Genomic DNA, 20,625 nt, shown 5'->3' on the forward strand with positions numbered 1-20,625 from the left:
ATGGCTGATTCAAAGGAATTAACTTGTCATATATTTTTTTTAGTATCTTATTCTTCTCCTAGTTACATAGGAGAACTTCAAGGGTCTTTTATTTTTTTCTAAAAGGACTAGAATTGGGGCACCTGGGTGGCTCAGTTGGTTAAGCGACTGCCTTTGGCTCAGGTCATGATCCTGGAGTCCTGGGATTGAGTCCCGCATCGGGCTCCCTGCTCGGTGGGGAGTCTGCTTCTCCCTCTGACCCTCCTCCCTCTCATGCTCTCTGTCTCTCATTCTCTCTCTCTCAAATAAATAAATAAAATCTTTAAAAAAAAAATAAAATAAAAAAATAAATTAAAAAAAATAAAAGGACTAGAATTTACACAATGTTAAAGCATAAAATGTTGTATAACAGTTTGCAAAGATTTAGGAGGTATTCTGGAAATATTAGCCTAGGAAAAATACATTGTAACCAGGAGAATTTCAAGATTATAGAGCATTTGTATTTGTGGGCATATAGTCATGAACAATACTTCATAAAAGAAAAATTGCATTTGTAACAAAATGAGTTATTACTCAGCTTGAGGCAAAATAGACAGTTGATACTTTTGTCCCATGCTGGCTTAGGATTTTAGAAAATTCAAAAACAACAACCAAAGCTCCATGTTATATATAATTCAAGCTAACATTGTATATATTTACACGTAGTTCCATGGGGCTGCTTCTGTGTTAATGCTGAGATGGTCCCAAGTCTCTTTGTTTTTGAGTGTCTATTGGCCCAAGAGCTTAAGGTTCATGTGATCCTGCATGTGTTGCAGCTAGATGGTGCTAGCCATCTCCTATGAATAATGTGATGGACAAGCAAAAGTCAGCTCAATATATCCGCATAACTGTGAAATCTTTTCAAAACATTACTGGTGTCAGTTGGGCAAGGGAGACATCCTACTGACTTCTAAATTCCCTGGGTTGTTATGACCCTTCTTAAAGATGGGACTGGGGGAAGACATGGCCAGTGAACAATTGCAGGATGGCATTTTCAGCATTCATTCAGTCTACTCATGAGAGAATTATAGGAATATTTTCTTTATGTTTTTTCCGTGTTAAAGTAAAAACAACTACAACAATATATTCTGTCCCTTGGTGGTACTTCATGTTGTTGTCATATTAATGCAAGTTTTCTTTTGTTTTTTGAAAGCTGGGTTATTTTAGGTTACTTGGGACAAAGCAGAATTACAAGGGAAAAATATCTACTTGAACAATTTTTCTCTTCCTTTCCCCTTTCTCCTTCTTTTCATACTCTGCCCGTCCTCTAAGAAACACTATAGTAATGGAAATGCAAAATCTCTATTCAGCAACTTCAGTATTTAATAGCATGACAAGAGTAAACCAGTTAGGTTAAACACATCTCCTATTTCTTCTTTGAATCTTTCTTGTTTCATTACTTTCATTTCATTGCTTTCTTATTTCATTGCTTGTTTCATTCCATGGGAGGGAAAGGATTAATATTTGTCATGTGATATTTGTTTGACTAATTTTACCAGATGAAAATACGAAAGCAAAGGAAAAAAAAAAGCTTTTTGGCTGTTTCTAACCATTGCAGCAGACAGAAATTACCTTATTTATAAGGTAATATTTAGGAGTTAGTAGGGATAATAAAATGATAATTTATGAACACATCCTTTTCAGTGTTAGCAAAATCTGTGGCTTCTCCTGCTAGGTAGTATGGGAAGAAATTCAAGTGATGAACACCCGTCATTCTTCTAGCTATAACTTTGTATTCTTGCTCAATCAATGAAGATTGAAAAGCAGAGTAAAATTCTCAGAAGTCACTTTTGATGAAAACTAATACCTGCAGCACATACACATATGTCCACACACATTATAAATATAATCATGTAGAGAAAAATAATAAGAGGGGACTTGTGACAGGAAAACATGAACCACTGTTTGCACAATAGTTGTTTCTCTAGTCTATTCATCTAACATACCAGAACCCATATTTCCCATGGATTATCTATGATGATATGAAGAGATCCTAATCACCATCAATGCCTTCCCACAGGCATAGGACCTGCGTGGTTCAGTCGGTAAGTGTCTGAATCTTCATTTGGCTCAGGTCATGATCTCAGGGTTGTGGGATGGAACCTCGCATTGGGCTCAGCGCTCAATGGGGAGTCTGCCTGAGATTCTCTCTCTCCCTCTCCTTCTGTTCCTCCCCTGGCTTGGGTGCACGCACTCTCTCTCTCTCTCTCCCTCTCAAATAAATAAATAAATAAATCTTTATTTATTTGACCTTCCCATTGGCAACTGTCACCAAAATTATGCTTACTAAGGCTTTTTTTAAAAAAAGATTTATATAACAAAACAAGTATAAATTTTCAATAAACGTGGGCATGAAATATTGAAGTTTTCCTGAATTTTTGTTACACCAGGAAATGTCTCTTGTTACTATACCAAGTCAGAATGTACCCAATCTAACCTGAAAAACTATGCAAGTCTTTGATCTCCCAGGGATAATGAAAGAAAGAGTAAATTTCCTAACACTCAATGCACAGCTAATAATGGAAAATAGTTCCTTAGAAAACAGTCTTTTTTTTTTTTTAAGATTTATTTATTTATTTGAGAGAGCGAGAATGAGAGAGAGAGAGAGAGTACATGAGAGGGGGGAGGGTTAGAGGGAGAAGCAGGCTCCTCGCCGAGCAGGGAGCCCGATGCGGGACTCGATCCAGGGACTCCAGGATCATGACCTGAGCCGAAGGCAGTTGCTTAACCAACTGAGCCACCCAGGCGCCCCTAGAAAACAGTCTTATAGATAAATAATAAGTGTCACTGAAAAGCCTTACATATTTTTCATATGAAATTAATGACATCTCCTCTTAGAAGAAAGTAAAATCATATTAAAAACTACCCAAGAGTCATCTGTCCATAACATTAGCAATATCAGTAACACTTTAATATAGTTGATGTGAATATTACATATACTTTTATATAATTTATACTTTTGTTCTGCATAAATGAACTGGACTATTATTGTACAGGGCCACTTAGTTTGAGTTCTTCTATAGTGCTATGATTGATCTATCTTTGAATTATGAAATAAGAGGTTTTCATACTCTGTACTTTTTTCTCTTCATTTAACTAACCATACATATACTAAATAGTTTGAATGTATCCTTTCATTAAATTAGTTAATTTACTTATAAGAGGTTATGCAATAAATCTGAGCAAAGTCCTCAGTACATGCACCACAGTCCTCTTTTAGTTGGAGAGCTATTGTATTAGAAATAAACTGGCACATAGAAGGAGCAAACACTCCCAAGCTCCTCTTATCTCAGTTCCTCCTACTGTGAAAGCTAGAGCTCCACACTTTTCCCATTTTCTGTACCTCCTAGGGTGATGGTGACACTCAGTTCAGAATGATGAAATCTCATGAAAAGCTTGCTGCTATGCTGCTTTCTTGATGAAAAGACAAAACAAAACTAATGTCTAAACTAAAGGAGGGTAAAAAAAACCAAAAACAAAAAACGCCTCCTTTCTGCCTCAAAAGAAGTATGCGATCTGGAACTGAAGTAGTCTTCCTGTAATGATCAATACAAAAATAAGTTAAAAATGTCAACATATTGAGGATAAAACAGCAGAAATAAAGGGAGAATGGTAGGCCCTTGCAGGGATCTTGGTCTCGCTGAGTCTAAACCATCTCCTACTAGGATTTGCTAATGAAGAAAGGAAACTCTTTTTACAATTAATGTACTGTTACTTTGATTTTCTATTCCTTGAAAATAACTGAGTCACATTTCATGTATATTTGCTAAATTCTGAATTAAAGTAGTTATAGTATTATATTTGGCTATGAGTAATAAAACTCCCCCAAATAGCAGTGGTTTAAACAGTTAAACATTTATTTCTGCTTTGTGCCAAATGTTGAATGTAAGTGGTCCATGCCTGATATGTTAGCCTATAATGCCGTGGGTCTGTGCATCTTTTATATTGATATGTATGTGACCTACATCTCAGTATCATTTCATGTTCCAAGGAGGATGCTTTAGGCCCATAGAGTGTATCTCCCTTTCAACCATAAGGAAGGAGAAGTAAAACAAGGGATACAGTCCACCTGATTCTTAAAGGTCATGGAAACCCATCTGCTTACATCTTGTGCACTAGAACTTAGTTTTATAAATGTATCTAAGTAAAAACAAGTCTGACAAATGTGCTCACTTATAAATTCTGTTACCAAAAAAGGGAGAGATTAGTATCTGAGGGCCAGATATGGTCACTGTTCCTGCCCTCCTCTTTGGCCACCAGAATATTCACGTTCACTATTTTTCTTACATACAGAAAATTTCACCTTCTTCCCAAGAGTGAAAAGTCCTAAACTGTCCTCTAGCTTCTGCAGTCAGTTCAACTGTCGAAGCCAACCAGGTGACCCCATTGTTGTTTTTTTGTTTGTTTTCTGCAGCCAGTTCAAAGCCCAGTATCTCTCAATGTGTGGTACAGTCTTCTCCAAGAGGTACACATATTCAGTGGTGAAATACAGGCAGAAAACCACAGTAAAAACATACAGCCATCACCAGGCCATAGCAACAAAACAAGTCCATTAGGCAGGGATAATGAATAGTCTTGCCTCTGACACAGGTATAATTTCCTATATTAGCACAGCTGGCAACCCTGATTGTATTCTCTGGGAAGAATCCACTTTTTCATTGTTTTCTGAGCACCTTCTGTGTCCTTAGAGTGGTTCTTCATTATTTTTTGTTCTTCATAGCCACATCTATGGTGAGCATCAGAAAATATGTATTTTTTGAGGACTGCATAGATTTAAGAGCTCACCTTCTGTTGGTTCGGATTTGTGGTTCCTGAAATTGCTGTTGGATAGAAAATTTACTAACTTTTGCAGTCCAGTCTGTCTCTTGTTTTCTATAGCAACTTAACCTATTCAACAACTCTCTGAGCTTCTTATTTGTTTCTAGTCAATTTCATATCCATGTTCCCCTAGCAGAATATTTTGTTTACACCTAGTTTTTAACCTTGAAATCTCTGGTGTTTTTGTAAAGAACTTTATCCATCCCCAGTCCTCTCAATTAGTTCTGGTTATCTTACACTATCTGAAATAAGGTCATAGAAGGGGGAAACAACACTCTTGACAGAAATCTGCCATTAGGCTTTCAACCTTTGTGGGGAAGAGCATCAGTATTACTTCTTGTTAAGTCTACCATTTTGAAGCTACTACTTAACTGGTCCAGTTTCTGGTACAAAAGCAGGTGGTGGTTTTAATCATTCATGGCTGCAAATTATGGATCTTCCGGTCAGTTTTCTGGCCAAGACAGAAAGTGCTTCCTATAGCACACCTGACCCCTTTCTACCCAGTTTGTGGTTCTGGATAGCTCTGACCTAAGTTCATCTTTTTAAGCACTGTTTTTTTGAAAGCAGTAACATTTTCTGAAATAGTAGGAATATGATTATCTCTGGGTAAGCAAATGATCTGGCTTCAAAATTGCAATAGATAACATTTGGCTGAAAGTTTTTCATGGCATGATATGGATAATGAGCAATTCAGCCTTCATAATCTGAGTCTTTGCTACGATAATCAAACATTCCCACTAAGCCTACATTAATGAATTCTAAAATGGTAAAAGTCCTAATTTCAGTTAACAAAATCTTTATCAGTCTTAAAATCAACCAAAACGACACTGACTTAAGCAATTTAGAAGTTTCCTCCCATTAATCCAAAAGCCCAGAGGTCAACATGGCAGGATTCGGGTGGCAGTACTGTTCTACTTGTTATTCATGGCCCAGACTCCTCCATCTCTAGGGAGATGTATTGTCATGGTTCAAGATGGTAGCATTTGCATTCTAGGCAGTAAGATGAAGAAAATGACTTAGGACAGGGACAAAGTGTGCACAGAATTATCTTTCATAGAAGGACTCTAGACACTGCCAAACAAACTTCTAATTATCTCTCACGGGCCAGGATTTAGTCAGATGGCCCTATTTAGCTGCAAGAGTCTGGAAATTTGACCTATATTCTAAGTAGTATCAATCACAAATACAATTTTTAGAAAAGTGGGGGAGTAACATTATTCGAAGAATTCAAGAAACAAGGAAAGAATAATATTAGGGGAAAATAGCCATTTTTATCATATGTTCTACTATTATTTTTCTTTCTTTAACACACTATTGGGGTATTGTGTATTCAAGGGTGATAGGTGCGGATAAAGATGGAGATGGTAACAAACTACTCGGTTGCTAATCAGAGAAACTGTGCCAGAGGAACACGTGCTTTCTTAGAACTGGCAATATTATGATGTGAAAAGCCATTTCTATGTTCCTTAAAATATTTTGAAAATACGCAAAGTGGAAGCAATGTACCAGCTTCATTGAGCCAGTGTTCCACTCTATCCAGATTGAAAACAACTTTATCATTCAGCATTTGGCAGTAAAATTCTAGCAAACATTACAACAACTTCAAAGAGCTATACCTTAGTTTTTTTTTATTTCTTTTTTTCTCATATTGCCCCCTCCTTTTTTTCTGATGTTTAGGAACCAACAGTCACACTTTGTCTCTTTTGTAAAAATGCCTGACAATCCTCTTTACCTTCCATGAAACTAGGTGAAGATAAGTAATTTATTCCTCCTCACTTGGATCATTTTTGATTAAATATTCTATTGAAAAAAATGTTTTTTTATAGAATTATTTATTTATTTTAGAGAGGGAGAGAGAAAGAGTGGGGGAGGAGGGGCAGAATGAGAGAGAGAGAGAGAGAATCTCAAGCAGACTCCCCGCTGAGCATGGAACCAGACGCGGGGCTTGATCTCAAGACCCTGAGATCATGACCTGAGCTGAAATCAAGAATTGAATGCTTAACTGACTGAGCCACCCAGGCACCCCACAAAAAAAACTGTTTCTAATTCAGTGTTAAGTTAGTTTCTTAATGTAAAGTTAGGGAAATTCTAAAAAATATAGGCCCTCAGGATTGGGTTTTCAAGTTTCATAGTCTCAAACTGAAGCAATGATAAGCAATTTTAAAATGTTATAGAAGAAATCCCAAATGTTTTTCAAAAGTGTTTGGATTTGGCCTCAATCTGAAATGAAGAAGCACTGATTCAGAAATAAATCAACTTCAGAAAAGATAGCATTCCGTTATGACAAAAGATTTGTTCCTCTTGTAGATACTCATTACATTGTAAAACACATTTTAGTAACATTTATCATGCATTATCAGTTCTTTAAGAAACTTCAGGCTGTTGATGTACATCTCAATGGATATCAAAAGAGTCTCCTCTGTGTGGTTGCTAAGAAACTGATGCATCAGAGTCAGAAAATTTTACCCTCATTGATTGTATTGTCTAACAAAAATGAATATTTGGACTAATAAAAACAGGAAAAAATCATCAAAATGAGGAAATAGGAATTTTCTACCATTTTCCTCCGAAAGAATACCAATTTTGACAATTATTTATGGATGAAAACATCTTTGTGAAAGTCCAGGAATCCAGAGAAACTCCAACACAATATTGGAATAAAACCAATCTGACACTGGACACACTGAAGAGGGTAAGAAAACAGTTCTATTTTACCTGTGTTATTCCTCTCCCAAGGCAGCATAGCTCAGTGTCAAGAGATACCTTCTGGGTTTGTGATTTCTCCCATGGAGAAAGTGAAAGCATGTGAGTGGGTACCTAGCTTCCTTAGCTATATAGGATGCTTCCAAAGAGACCTACTTCTTTCTTACCCCATCCCAAATACTAAGGTATGCTGCACAACTGTGGGGCAAGGAGTAGCTGGGAAAATAGCAGTCAGGGCTCTTGGAGGTCATCAAAGGGACATGGATCCTACTAACCACTTTGGGAACTCCATCTGGAAGCCTTCCCCACAAGCTGCAGGGGATGCCTTGTCTATGGATCACCCCAACTGGTCCTAGGGCATCCCTTATGCTCCACATGCCTTAGCAACACACATGTACACTCCACCCCATGGCCATCTCATTATTTACCCCCAATGGTGGTGAGCACATGCTTTTGCAATTAGCTAGTGAGCACATGTAGAAAGTGGCCCAACTGTGCAAGATTGGAAGAAAATATACACATTTGAGCCTTTAACATCACCCAGCATGAAGAAAATCAAAGAACATTATATCACAAAAGGAACATAATTATTTTCCAGAAAAAGATCCTGAAGAAATATTGATTTGTGATTTTCCAATAAGGTATAAAAAATCAGGTTTTAAGAAAGCTCAGTGAACTATAGAAAATCATAGAAAGGAAAAGTTTGATGAAATCAGGAAAACACAACACAAACAAGATGAGAAGTTTAACAGAGAGATTAGAAATATAAAAACAAACAGAAATTCTGGAGTTAAAGAATACTATGATTGAAATGAAAAATGTAAGAGCACCAATATTAGACTGGATCAAGAACAATAAGAAACCTGTGAAGTAGAAGGCAACTCATTTGAATTTATCCAGTCAGAGGAGAACAAAGACAAAAGGAATGAATAAGAGTGAGGTAAGCCTATACGAGCAATAGGATACAACTAAAAGAAACAAATTATATATTATTTGAGTCCCAAAGGAGAAGAAAGAGAGAATGGGGATGCAAGTTCTTTTAAAGAAATAGTGACTGAGAACTTCCCAAATCTTGGGAGAGATTTGAATGTCCAAGTTCATGAGCTCATAATTCTTCCCCCCACCCTCGCCAAATTTCTATCCAAAATAATCTTTTCCAAGACTTATAATAAAACTGTCTGAAATCAAAGACAGAATTTTTAAAGCAGCAAGAAAAAAGAAATCTCATATATAAGGGAATCCCCATGAGGTTATCACTGAATTCTCAGCAGAAAATTTTCAGGCCAGGAAAGAGTGATATGATACATTCAAAGTGTCAAAAGAAAAAAACTGCCAACCAACAATACTTAACCTATTAAAGTTGTCTTTCAGAAATGAAGAGATAAAGACTTTCCCAAACAAACAAAAGCTGAGCAAATTCATCACCAATAGGTGTGCCTTATAAGAAATACTAAAAGGAGTTCTCCAGGGTGATGCAAAAAGACATTTAGTAAAAAGAAAACATGAAAATATAAAACACAATGGTAAAGTAAGTATTTGGTCAAATTCAGAATACTCTAATACTGTAATCTGTGGTGTGTTACTCACTTAACTCTATTATAAAGTTAAAGGACAAATGTATTAATAACTATTGTTACAAAAATTTTTTAATGGATACACAATATAAAAAGATGTAACTGTGACTTCAAAAACATAAGATATTTGAAGGGAGATAAAAGTGAACAGTTTTTGTGTTCAATCAACGTTAAGTTATTAGCTTAAATAGACTTTTATAGCTATAAGATGTTTTATATAAGCCTCACGGTTATCACAAAAGAAAAACTACGGTAGACAACACAAAAGCTAAAGAGAAGGGAAGCAAAGCATACCACTATGGAAAATCATCAATTCATAAAGGTAGCCAGCAAGAGAGGAAGACAGGAACTCCCTTTCAGAAAATAATTAATAAGATGGCATTAGTAAATCCTTATCTATCCATAAATGCACTTTAAATGTAAATGGATTAAATTATCCAATCAAAAGGCTTAGAGTGGCTGAGGAGATGAAAAGAAAAAGGCACAAAAATGCTAATTACAATTACACAGCTTTAAGGACACATGCAGGCTGAAAATGAAGGGATGGGAAAAGACACTCCATGCAAATGTAAACCGAAAGAGAACAGGGGTAGTTATATTTATATTTATATAGATATAGTTATATTTATATAGATATAGTTATATCTATATATAGATAAAATATTTAAATCAAAAACTGTCATAAGAGATGAAGAAGGTCATAATAAAATGACAAATGGCTTAATTTATCAAGAGAATTTAAGAATTGTAGGTAGATATGTATGCACCTAACATTAGAGCACCAAAATATATTAAGCAAATTGGTACAGCTACTACTACCACTGCTACAATCACATGGAAAATAGTATGGAGGATCCTCAAAAAATTAAATATAGAACTACTATGTGATCCAGCAATTTTATTTCTGGGTATATATCCTAAGGAAATAAAATAACTATCTCAAAGAGATATCTGTGTCTTCATGTTCATTACAGCATTATTTAAAATAGCCAAGACATGAAAACATCCTAAGTGTTCACTGATGGATGAATGGACAAAGAAAATGTGGTGTATATATAATGGAACAGATTTTATATATATATATATACATATATATATATATAAATACATATATATATTATTTAGGAATAAAAATGACATTTGTGAAAACATGTTAGGACCTACAGCATATTAAGAAATGTAAAATAAGACAGAGAAAGACAAATACTGCATGATTTCACTTACATATGAAATCTAAAACAGCTGAACTCATAGAAACATAAAATGGTGGTTTCCTGGAGCTGGGGGCTTGGTGAAATGAGAGATATTGATCAAAGGGTATCAACTTCCATTTATAAGATGAATATGTCCTGAACATTTAATGTACAACAGTATCTATAGTTAACAATATTGTATTATATGCTTGAAAGCTGCTTAGAGCAGATCTCAAATGTTCTCACACAAAAAAGAAAATTATGTGAGGCAATGGATGTGCTAACTAACCTTATTCAGGCAATCATTTTACAACATATATGTGTATGAAATCATCATGTATATCTTAAACTTACACAATGTTATATGTCAAGTATATCTCAAAAAAGGTAAAATTATTGAAAAATAAAAAAGAAAGGAAAAATAACTTTCAAACACATATTTGTTTAAATATATGTATTTGTCTATATGTATATATGAATATATAAATGTCTCCTCTCAAACAGAAAGTTAGGGACATTTAAGTGCATTAATAATGGATAAGGACCACTTTATAGTAAAATATATCATGTATATTGCAAACAGAAATGCTGATTTTAAATTGAAAATATCACTCATACATCCAGGCAGAAATAAGTTCCTTTAAGGCAACATTCTTGTAATAACTGTCACTCTATTTTGCCCATTTTGTGCATCAGAAATTGTGACATTCAGGAAAAAAACCTAGAAGAGGTAGCCATCATAATACATTTTTAGAGGTGTGACACATAGAATAATAGTTCTTAAAAATACTCAGAAAAAGAATTTCTTGGCCAAATATTTTAGGGTATTACCCCTTTTAAAGATCTGTAGTACACTTCAGCAATTTAGAATACCCAGCAATTCCCCAAATTTCTTTACAAGCTGTCTTTCCCCACCCCACTCCCCCACAATACTAATTACATCCTTCTGAAAAAGTTCTGCCAATGTGTTTGGAAAAATGCTGATCATAGACAATATATGAGATGGTCATTTACTCAGTAATTTATAAAGATGAAATGTTTAGTTCATAAGAACTCAATTCACATTCTTCAAAGAGAACTACATCATAAGTGACATTCTGACTTAAAATGACTTAAACTTTTTCTGATTTTGTCTTCATAAAATAACTGGTCATGGTAACAAAATAAAAAAAAAATGAGACTATGTCAAACTGAAAGCTTCTGCACAGCAAGGGAAGCCATCAACAAAATGAAAATACAACACACTGAATGGGAGAAAATATTAGCAATTCATACATCTGATAAGGGGTTAATATCCAAAATGTATAAAGAACACATACAACTCAGTAGCAAAAAACAAACAAAAAATGAGCAGAGGAGATGAATAGACATTTTTCCAAAGAAGACATACAGATGGCCAACAGACACTTGAAAAGATCAGTATCATTAGTCATCAGGAAAATGCAAATCAAAACCACATTGAGATATAACTTCACGCCTGTCAAAATGGCTATTATCAAAAAGACAAGAAATAAGAAGTGTTGGTCAAAAACTAACGATGTACTGTATGGTGACTAACATAACATAAAAAAAAAAGTGTTGGTGAGGATGTGGAGAAAAAGGAACCATTGTGCACTGTTGGTAGAAATGTAATTGGTGCAGCCGCTATGGAAACCCATATGGAGTTTCCTCAAAAAATATCACTACTATATGATCCAGCAATTCCACTTCTGGATACTCATTCAAAGAAAATGAAAACACCATCTCAAAAAGATATAAGCACTCCCATGTTCATTCCAGCATTATTTACAATAGCCAAGACATGGAAACAACTGAAGTGTTCATCAATGGATGAATGGAAAAAAAGATATGGTGTATATATATATGTAATGGAATACTGTTCAGCCATAAAAAAGAATGACCCTTTGCCATTTGTGACAATGTGGATAAAACTTGAGGGCATTATGCTAAGTGAAATAAGTCAGACAAAAAAAGAAAAACACCATATGATCTCATTTACATATGGAATTAAAAACAAAAAACAAAAAACAAATCCAAAACCAAAAAAACAAGTTCACAGATACAAAGAACAAATTGGTGGTTGCCAGAGGTGGCAGATGGGGGGTGGGCCAAATGGGGGAAAGGAGTCAAAAGGTATAAACTTCCAGTTATTAAATAAATAAGTCATAGAGATATAATGTACAGCATGGAGACTATAGTTAATAACACTGTATTGCATATTTGAAAGTGGTCAAGAGAGTAGATTGGAAGTTCTTAGCACAAGAAAATAAATTCTGTACCTGTGTATTGTGACAGATGATAACTAGATTTATTGCTGTGATCATTTTGCAATATATACAAATAATGATTCATGCTGTGCACCTGAAACTAATATAATGTTGTAGGTCAATTATATCTCAGTGAATAAGAAAACATGTAAAACATAATTTCTAAAAAAGAAGATATTTAGAAATCACTGGTTTCTATTACATGCCAAAAGACACATTTTATTTTTTTTAAAGATTTTATTTATTTATTTATTTATTTATTTGACAGAGAGAGAGAGCACAAGCAGGGGGAGTGGCAGGCAGAGGCAGAGGGAGAAGCAGGCTCCCCGCAGAGTGGGGAGCCCGATGTGGGACTTGATCCCAGGACCCCGGGATCATGACCTGAGCCCAAGGCAGAGGCCTAACCAACTGAGCCACCCAGGTGCCCCCAAAAGTCATATTCTGACTGTAGCCTATAACATGAATCTTCTAAGTAATCTTGGAAATACTATTTTGAATATATTGTATAACACTCCATTCAGCAGATCTTTCTTTCTCTTATAGCCTGAAATTAAAATTTAAACACCCATAGTGTAGATGACACTCTGTCAGACATTGGAAATTTTGATCAGCCCTGCTAACCCTATTACTGTTGAAGGAGGCCCAAACTCCTCAAGAAAATCCTAGCATTTTTCCTGACCTCCATTTCCTTAGCTATGTACTAGAAATAGTAATTCCTACTTTATAATTTTTTTTTGTTATGCTCAAGTCAGACAATGCCCGAAAGAGTGCTTTGGAAACTGCAAAGAATTATGAAAATATAAGATATGATTATTACTGTTTGGGCTCAGTTTTGATATGGAAATTGTGTTTAGTTTATAGGAATAGTATGGAATTTGGGGTTAATTTGTGGGCATCAAGATATTTGTTATGTATAATTTAAATTTCGTTCAATGGCAATGTTGTGGGCATGATATTTACCTTAGAAGTAATGAAGCAAACACCTTAACTAGCAACCAAATAAACAAACAAACAACAAATAAATTACTGGTCAGAAAACTTATCAGAGTATAGCTAAGAGAATAATGTCTCCTTGACCATTTCAAGATTTTGCATCTATTCCATAGCTATTTCTCACCATCTTGCATCTTCCACTGTGTTCTTGTGACATGCTGATTGAAATGACAATGTGACAATGTGAGGGAAGTACTTGAGGGTGAAAATGGAAAAATTACTGAACCAAAGAGTCAAAAGGAACTGGATAAATAATAGAGGATAGAGTATTATTTAGATAATTTTATTTAAGGTTTTTTCTTAAATATGTCTTCTTGAGACTGATACCATTTATAATGATAGGAAGGAAGGAAGGAAGAAAGGTAGGAAGGTAGGAAGGAAGGAAGGAAGGAAGGAAGGAAGGAAGGAAGGAAGGAAGGAAGGAAGGAAGGAAGGAAGGAAGGAAGGAAGGAAGGAAGAAAGGAAAAAAGGAAAAAGAAATAAAGAAATTAGCCAGTGGGGAGGAAAATTAATCACCTATGGATTTGTCTATGGTAAGACTTTTGCATTTTTGAGCAAGTTTATGTCCTTTATTCATAATGATGGGAATAATTTCAAATGATAGTCTAGGTCCTTCATACAATCCCATTCTGTCTCTGTTCTGTATCCTCTCTCCTATATTCTCAATTATCTCTGTGTCAGCTATTTTATACTTCCTGGATGAGTCATGGCAACTTCCTGTTCTGTGTCTGTAATCGCATCTTCTCCCTTCTCCTAGGCTGGTAATAAATTTTTGGTCTTCTCTGACCAGGAAAACTAGGCTGATTATTTGCCCCACTTTATCCTTCCCTCTCCTTCCTTACCCTGAATTTTGCCCTGCAGGGTTACCTAGCATATATTACTTGAACTTCTCTGACCTCTGATTTCCAGGTGTGTTTAGTCAAGGAGAGAAACTGCTAGAGATACAAAGGCCATGGATAGAGTGGTGAGGTATGGCTCCTTCCTCCTCCTGGTCTGTTATTTACCTATGGCAGTACTCCAATCTGGCAACACTTTACCCATGGCTATCACGCTCCCTGGGATGCTGTACATGTTCCCTTTCCTTGCCTCTTCAGGACCAGGAATGGGAATGGATCCCCACTGACTTCCCCATTCCTTTCTCTTAAACTCCAGCCATAGCACTGGAAATCCTAATTATTGAATTCTCTTTAACCCAAATTAAGTGTACCTTTTGTTTCTTATTGCAACTCTGATTGATAGGGAAATAATGTGCAATTTTCAAAGTCAAATTTGTCTCTTCTTTATAAGAATTACACCGAACACCTAAATTTATAGTGATTACATACTCTTTGAACCAAAAACTTTGCCTTTTATATAATAAATTCAACATTTCATCAGGTATGACCTTACAAAATAATCTTGCTTTTTTTTCTTTAGGGTTAACCCTTGTGTTATTATTAATCTTTTTGTGTGTTTGTTCCTATATTTTAAGATCCCTGAGAGGAGTTAATATCTTATTTATTATATAAACATTTCTTGATTGTTATTAAATCATTGTATAATAGTGGCCACTAAATACATGTTGAATGTAAGAAGTTTTGACATGATACATTACATTACCTCACACAGCTTTTCTCCATAGACTTCAATCATTTCCAAGGAAGTGTGTGCAGTGCATGGACACTTAGCTTGATGATTAATTCAATTTAAGACCCAAGTTGACATTTTTCTCTGCTGAATTTACTAACATCATTAACTTTTGATTTAGGTGATTGCCCGTATATACCAGTTTGGGAAAACCTTTAATGAAAAGGTGAAAAGATATCTAATGAGATGTCAAGTCCACCAACTTCTACTGTATTTTTCATTAGTCGTTAAGACCTCAAAATAAATAAAATAAACAAATAGAAAGCAGAACATTAAGGAAGTGAACTGGTTGGCATATATGGGTAGTAAATACTAATGGAGTATTACATGTGCATACAGAGTAGTAATTCTGAAAGCAGACAGCCAGAATCCAGACTAGTGGCTAGTTGTATAACTTCGAGAAAGACACTTGACAGGTCTGAGGTTCTGTTTTCTCCTTTGAGAGATGGGGTCATTAGAGCCTACTTCAGAGAGATGTGGTGAAAAGGAACTGCAGTGCTTAGTGTCACATACAAGTAGCCAGTGCTTGCCTGCTTGCATGTGCACACCATAAAGTACAACTATTTTATCCTGTATATACTATTTTTTAAAATTCCAGGCTAAGTTACAAAACAAGGAACACAAAAATAATGTGAAATTGTGTACTTACATAAAACAACTATTTTAACATGAGAGCCCACATATCTACATGGAGTGTCTTTCATTAAGGGAGCATTGCTTTGTTTGACCTTTCATTTATGAAAAGTATTAAATTATTATCAGAATAGCTGTCAACCTACAATATTATATTTTTGTAAACTATATGACCCAATAGCACTGTAAAACAGGCAAGTGACTAGAATGAATGCGGTATATGTGATTTAGCATTATGCCCATAGCTCCATTCAAGTTAGGTTACTTATATATTGTTTAAACATACCACTGATGAATAAAAAATTCCATTCTATTTATTTTAAAGGAATATTAATATAGTTTTTATTTGCCACAGTGAGGCATTTCTGCTACGCACTAAATTTCTCTAAACCTTTCTGTTCCCATAATTTGTATTTCTCAACTTCCTTTTTTATATTGGCTCAAAATTCTTGTCTACTATGACATTAACCTCTAATGATTCCATGTGATTCTGTTTATAACTCAGTTCAAAGGCTCTCAGACCCTTTGCATTAGAGCTATAATAAATTCGTATTGTAATATTTTGTTTTACAAAAACATAGAGACAAACTTTATCCTATTTATTTGGTACTGAACTAAAATATTCTGATAGTATTCTGAATGTGCAGTATCTTTGTATGTAATATATTATGAATTGACTAAAATGTCAATTTATATACCTTTACAAATTGAAATGTGGTCATTTACTTTTATAAATGAAAGACTCATCACAATGCAATTCTGGGCTGTGTTTTTAAGAGTATTAAAAAATGTGTGAGGAGATGTCAGATACATAAATTCAACAATAAAGATAACTAAAAAGGCATGTGTAAAGTTCAAAAATGGACTATTTATACCCAGGATTATTTTCTTCTCAATAATATTAATCATGTATATGTCTCCATCATATATCATGTATAGGTGATCTATATCTACCTACATAGACATAGATTTACATATATAAGTATAGATTTACATATATAGGCATAGATTTACATATATAGGCATAGATTTACCTATATATTTCATACTTTACCACCAAATTCCTAGCCTACTCTCTAAGAACTTTATGAAGTTTTTTTTAATAATTTCCTTTTCATGTCCAAAATGTAGTCATTCCCTAATGGTGGTTCATTCCTTATCCTTAACTTCCTTTACTCAACTTCATTCGTTCTTCCTTCTCTGCTACACAGACCCCCTTCTAGCCATGTTTGTCACAGAGCAACATTCTCCATCATTCAGACTTCATCTCCTTACCTTAACTATTTGTCAAAACTCTCCAATGCCTGGACCCCTAAACTTTGAATCACATTGCAAGATCAAAGCTGTCATGCAGCTTCTAACTCATCTGTTATGTCCTCAGAAGTGACCCAAATTTAATTAGTTTCCTGCTACCACACCCAGGGCATGCTCTACCACATCAACCAGTTTTGTTTCCTTATTAGCACTTCTTTGAAATTATTTTATTTTTTTATTTGATGTATTGTAAATATATATTTTTGCCCTCCTAGATTTTATGCATACTCAGCACTTAACAAACCATAGATCCCTTAATAATAAATACTTGCTGAATGAATATGTGCTATAAAATTTTCACAAATAGACCTTCTAAACCACGAACTTAGTTGTTAACCCAAAACAAATCACCTTATAATCAGAATTCTATAAAGTACATAGTTAAATTTTATATTAGGGATGTGATATATGTGAAAATAAAAGGAGCAATAATTCTTAACATCAAGAATCTTCTATATGCCAGACATCTAGATATCTTCACTATATTATATATCTTTTAATTACACTACTACCTGGGAGAAAATAATGACTATTGCTATTTTGTAGACTTAGAACCTGATATTCATGTAAATTAAATAACCTGTTTATCTTTTCATCAAAAGTAGTTAGCAGACCCAGATGTGATCTCATCTCTGTTTTACTCCAATGACAAGCTCTTTCATGAATACTATGAGATTCTAAATGTTTTTTTAAATAAAGACTATATGCAACTTTTATTCACTTTCTAGTATATTATAAGTTATAGACACAATAAAATCCTGATTTAAAATAAAAACTAAACTACCAAATTTGGTCCTAAGGCTTTCCAAGAACTGGCTTTTCCCAATTCTTAAATTTCTAATTCTATGTTTTGTACCCTATGCTTTGGCTGTGCTGGCCTTTCACTTTCTTAAGGACCTTAAATATGTCCACAACCCATTGCCTTTACCTGAAGTTTCTGATGTTTGGAATGTTTGTCTACAGACATTGCATGTCTGTCCCCTTTCATTATTGAAGTCCTCACTCCAATATTTCTCCTAAGAGTGCCCTTCCTCTGTTACCTTGGCAAAAGGAGTCCCTCCTCAGCTATCTTCTCTGAGGTATTCAAAAGGAAGTCCACCATCTAGTGCTAGTTCAAGAACCGTGTATATCCAGGCAATAACAAGGTAAGTACAGAAAGTACAGAATGTGCTGAGCAAATTTTATATAGCAATTTCATATTGCTATAATATTGTGTTGTATTAAATAAAACTATTAGTCTGTAATTGCTTGGAGGAAGCCCCAAAATTACAGAGAATTGAGAAGTACTGGTGTATCACATTAACTATTTTTACACCGTTGAGAGCACTTATTGATATCTGGATTTGTTTGTTTCCTTTTAATTTCATTTTATTTTTTCCATTCTAACTAAAATTTAAACTCCTTGAGACTATAGATTTTGGGCAACTTCCTTACATGATTATCTCAATGCCTAGAACAGTGTTTAAGTGCTCAAAGTGCTCAATGTAAATGTGTAAAAAGGCCATGTAATTTATATATTCTTGATTTTTAACCTAATTTTGGCAAACACCATTACAATAAGTCATGTAATTTGTGGATTTCTCTAACAGAAAAAATTGACAATAAATTTGTTCCAAAAATGCCAAAGAAAGTAGGTGGCTTTTCAATAAATTATGAGTGGTTAGTGGGTATCATACAAATATATCTGAATTCACTAGGATTTGCTTATTACCTTTGGATATTATTTGTAAAAAAAATACAGACCCAATTCTATTTTTTATTAAATTTGATTTATAGAATTTAAATATAATTGGCCATGAAGAAGCAGTTGGTATTTTATTTTATTTCATTTTACTATTTTTGTGTCTCCTATAAACATCAGATACCTGGATTTTTAAGCTTGCTTTCGTTATTTTGGATATTTAAAATTTTGTATATTCATTCATAATTCTTGCTAAGCTGTGCATTTAAAATATGTTTATTATATACTGTCCAGCATAATTATTGGTTTCCCAGCAGAACATTTTTTTAGGATACTTAATACCCATATTCTCCTAAGTTGTGTTCTCAATCCATTTTCCCACTGCAGCAAGAATGAGTCAAAATACAAAAAAACTCTGAACATATCTATGTAATATCCTTAAATGACTTCCCCTTGTCCTTGTTGGTCCTTACAATACTATATGGAATGCTGCACTATGGGACCAGGCTACTTATTTTTCGAGCTTCAACTTTTGTCAATCTTAAGACACACTTTTCATTCCAAACAAACTGCATTTTTTCAGACCTTTAAAATCATTATATTCTCTTACACTGCTTTGCCCTCTACCAAGAATTCATCACCTTCATTAGAAAGCTATCCCAGACTGTCCATAGGTTGAGTGACTTCCTTAAGTACTTCCATAATACCTGGCACTTTTCTTAACTTAGCACATTTTTTTAATTATAACATTCTTTTCTTATATGTATCCTTCATTAGACCATATTATTTGAGAGCAAGTTTTGACCATTCTTATTTACTGTTTTATCTCTAGAGCCTGATCCAATATCCTATACATACTTATTAACTGGATGTGACATATTTCATAATCGGTCAACATTTGGTTAGATTTATGCTGAAATTATCTTTCCTCTGTATTATAAAAAGACAGGGCACTGGGTGGCTTGGTCAATTAAGTGTCTGCCTTCAGCTCAGGTCATCATACCGGAGTCCTGGGATCGAGCTCCGCATCGGGCTTCCTGCTGAGTGGGGAGTCTGCTTCTCCCTCTGCCTCTCCCCCTGGTTTGTGCGCTCTCTCTCTCGCTCATTCTCTCTCTCTTTCAAATAAATAAATAAAATCTTTTTTTAAAAAAAAAGTCTACTGAGAAGATATCTAACTGTTTTAAAGTCCAAATGTTTTCTGACATTTTGGATTTCTTTTATTTGAAACATTTGAAAGTACCAAGTACAAATATCTCCATTTTATCTATCATACAGGGTTTTTTTGTGGAATTATATAATTTTAATTTTATGTACATACATGCAGTACAAGATTCAGAACCTGTGAGATGGAATATGGTGGAAAATTCCATTCCATATAGAATATGGAATATGTATATGGTGTACATACATGCAGTACAAGATTCAGAACCTGTGAGATGGAATATGGTGGAAAGTCTTCACCGCATGCTTGTCTTTAGACACATAATTACTCTTATCCAGAGGAATGCTTTTACCAGTTACTCATGAATCCATCAAAAAGCAATGTACATACAACCATATAAGTCATCATACAGATATAAATATAGTTATAATGGCATCCAAAAAATTCTGTTGTGTTTTGCACTTAATGTATCTTCAAGATTGTTCCATATCAGGATCAGTATATATAGAGCTCTCTCGTTATCTTTCCCTACTCATTATCATTCCATTCTATGGACATACTAGAGTTTATTTAATTATCCTTTTATTGATGAGCACTTAGATTTTTCCACATTCTTTTGGGTTTATATGCATACAACAGTAAC

The sequence above is a fragment of the Leptonychotes weddellii genome, chromosome 13 (genome assembly GCF_054177405.1).
Source record: "Leptonychotes weddellii isolate Sample4059 chromosome 13, ASM5417740v2, whole genome shotgun sequence".
In the NCBI taxonomy this organism is placed as follows: Eukaryota; Metazoa; Chordata; class Mammalia; order Carnivora; family Phocidae; genus Leptonychotes; species Leptonychotes weddellii.